A 3,710-nucleotide genomic window follows, 5' to 3' on the forward strand; every position below is an offset into this window, starting at 1 on the left:
CAGTACAGACAAGGAAGGGAATGTAGCCCAGAGATGAGCTTAAATAATGCTCTGAGACCGTGACAGGGCATGGGGGTCCAGGTGAGGCTGGTCATGGCCAGCTGGCTCATTAGCACCTCCAGGGCTAGGACACCTGAAGGGTCTTTCCACAGAGGGCTCCTAGCCAGCTCCTGGGCTACAAAAAGACAGGGAAGAGGTCCTGACTCCTCCGGGCCAACTGATGTGTTACTGAATAATGTCCCTGATTTATCTTTTTTTCGGTGTTAAATTTAGACCTGATCCCCAGACTAGTGGAATCAAGGGAAATCTTTCCACTGATTTCTCAGGACTTTGGACTACGCTCTCATTGAGTTATTCGTGTCATTTGGGTTTTATTCTGCATTACAGATTGAACCTATTATTAATCAAAGTGCTGGTGACACTATCAGAAAGACGATGTGACATTTCTATGCTGTTCTTCTACCAATTTAAACAAGGTTTCCTGAAGAAGTTGATCTTTTCTCAGTCAAATTATAAACATCAAAACTGCAGAAATCCATCTTTCAATTACTGTCACCTTGAAAGTGAAAAATGTTGGAGGCTTTACACTCAAAACATTACCAAGCCAGATATATTTCAAATGTAATCTCCCCTTTCAAGATGGATTCTTCATTTCTGAAATACGATAATTTTTATGCAACTTTTCCACACTGTGCTCATGATATTGAAGATTAAGCCTAGCTTTAAGGAGAGGAGGACTGTCAGCATGTTGGGGAGCAGCAGGAGCAGGGCTGGCTGGGGGGAGGACAAGCCAGGAGCCAAGGGTACCCACAACACTGGATAGGAAACGGCCACATAGACAGGACAGTCCCACAGCACCAAAGCAAGACAGGATTGTGACATTCGCAGGTCCCATTGACAATCCAGGCATCACCAGGACATGAAAGGCAACAAACTGGAGCCCAGGTCAACCCCAGAAGTTGACTCAGCAAGGATGAGCAGGGGACAGGGTTGGACACAGGTGCACCTGTGGCACAGCTTCAGCAAGGACTGAGGACTGGCCTGACTGCATGTGAAATTTTTGGCCATGGGCGCAGGTCCCAGGGCAGGCTGATAAGGGCAATTAACGCTTCTTGGTGCACACAGGGTCAGGCAGAGAGAGACCAGAGGGTTAATTGAGAACTTCAACTAAATTAACAGGATCTTCTTAGCCAAATAGACAAGAAAAAGTGCATGTTTTGGTCTACTCCTGCAGATGGCAAATCTAGTTCTTTTTTCTGTCTCTACATGGAAGCCATCTGAAATGTATTGATATCAAAATCTCCAAACTTGAGGTTCAGCCCCACGTCTTCTCACCAAAAGCCACACAAATTGTCATCCTCCACACCCTCAGTTACCAGCAAGTCAGAAGGGATAAAACACGTCATTGATTACTTTCCTTTTCTAAACACCCGCCTTCAGATTCTCTCTCATATTCATTGTCTCTCGAGCTGCACGCTCATTTCAGATGTATGAAGGGGGTAAAAGAGATTAACTCACCGTGATGAGATCTGAAATGCACTTCTCAATAATATTCTGTACGTCAGGATTTTAATCAGAGAGAAAAATTAGTCTGAAACTTCATCGATCTGTTTTCTCTAATCAGATCACCCAATGGACACTTTCTTTTTTCTTTCCACATTGGAGCTGACAGTTTTAATCTGTCTTGTATTTTCCCCTGAACAAAGATATTTGTTTAATTCCATATGCAAAAGATGCTTCTTAGCTAACTGTTGCTCAGCTGGAAAGAAAACTTGCTCCAAATGAGTTCACCAGGAAGCAGAACGTAAGGCCCAGAAGAACTTTAGAAGTTCAGCCTGAAGCATACACAGAAGAGTTCTGTTCAAGAAGAAATACCACAAGCAATAAATGATCCAGAGTTCCAACTGCTCTTTTAAGAAAAATTGCATTTTTCCTTTTGCTTTCTCTCTACTTTGAAAAAATCAGATGGAGAGTCCAGCTTGTCAAAAAAGTGGCAAATATTTCTGTTCAAAGTATCTATGCACACCAGGGTGGAGATTTCACATAGGCCTTACTTCTATTTCAGTTGCATTTTATATATCAAAATAGGTTCTTTCTCTGCAGCAGTGAATGTCAAGCGTTTAATTCATCTATCAGTGTCACTGTACACCTGTCCCATTATCTACATACACGTAAAGTTACAGGATGTTCATAATCATAATATCTGAGCATCTGCTCTTTGGGAAATGGATTGCAACCTTTAACACAGCGTTTTGACTCCTATATATATATATATATATATATATATGTTTACTCGGGTGGGCAGCCGAGCTCCACCACAACCGCTCTCTCACTCCCCCCCCCTCCTCAAAGAGGAAGGGGGAGAAAATACAACACAAAGAGCTCGAGGTTTAAGGTGAGAATGATTTAATTAATGGGAAAGGGAATGGGGAGAAAAAGAAACAAAAGAAACAATAAGGCTGCGCGGAAGCACAGAGAGAAAGAAAAAAAAAGTTATTCTCTACTCCCCATCAATGAGCGATGTTCGGCCAGGTCCTGGGAAGCAGTGCCTCAATACACGTAGCAGTTGTTCAGGAGGACAGCCCCCTCCCCCACGAGAGCCCCCCTTTTTATTGCTGAGTGTGACATCAGGTGTTATGGAATATCCCTTTGGTTGGTTTAGGTCAGCTGCCCTGGCGATGTCCCCTCCCCATCACTTGCCCACCCCCAGCCTGCTGGCTCTTGGGGGCTTGGAGGCAGTCCTGATGCTGTGCCAGCACTATGCAGCAATAGACACAACGCTGGAGTGATACCAGTGCTGCTCCAGCTACGAGTGCAGAGCACAGCACTGTGTGGGCTGCTGCCGGGAAAGGTGACTCCATCCTAGACAGACCCAACACAAATATATATACACGCACACATATGTATACACTAAAGGTTCTGTGAAGACCAATAAATTTCAGTTATTGCTTTCTATTTCCCACAGAGGGCAGGTCCTGCTGTGCTAAGTGACAGCATAAAGCCCTTTGATAGATGCATAATCATATTAATCATCTCAAATGTAGCCAGAAGTGTTTGGACATAGATTTCCTTCAATTAAACTATTTATGATGAATCATTAGCATGACTTCCTTGGATTGGTCTGCAAGTTTACTGAAAGGACTACCAAAGATTAAGAAACGTCTATTTTTTCTTTTCCTGTTTTCACTCATTTTATCCTTTCTTTTCCCTTTCTTCTTCTTTCCTCTCATGGTAGCATTGCTGAATACTAATAAGACATATGCATTTAACTGTGCTTAGTCATTTCCATGCTAATTAATTCAGGTTCCAATATCTGCATTTTGTGCAAGTTTGGTAAATCCTCCTTAAATTAATAATTTCAGCCCAAATCTTCTTCCACAGCAGAAGAATATTTCAGCTCCTGCTCATCTCTGCTTATGATGTCAGTGCAGGGATTATTTTAATTAAAACACCAGGTGAGAAAATCATTAGAAAGATAACAAACAGACTAGATCACCCATTACCTATGTCTGGTACATGTATGGGATTCTAATCTGATTTATGAAGCTTTCAAGCCAGTAAAACAATTAATTTTAAAATGCATTTCAGTCAAGATGAAAAATTGCTTTGTTTTATGCTTTGTTTTTTAAGGTGCAGGTTGAATAAGTCACAGAAGACAACAGAAACATATTTCCTTCTTGTTTTCATTTATTAATGACACAAATATAGTG

Source organism: Anser cygnoides, chromosome 18, assembly GCF_040182565.1.
Source record: "Anser cygnoides isolate HZ-2024a breed goose chromosome 18, Taihu_goose_T2T_genome, whole genome shotgun sequence".
Classification (NCBI taxonomy): Eukaryota; Metazoa; Chordata; class Aves; order Anseriformes; family Anatidae; genus Anser; species Anser cygnoides.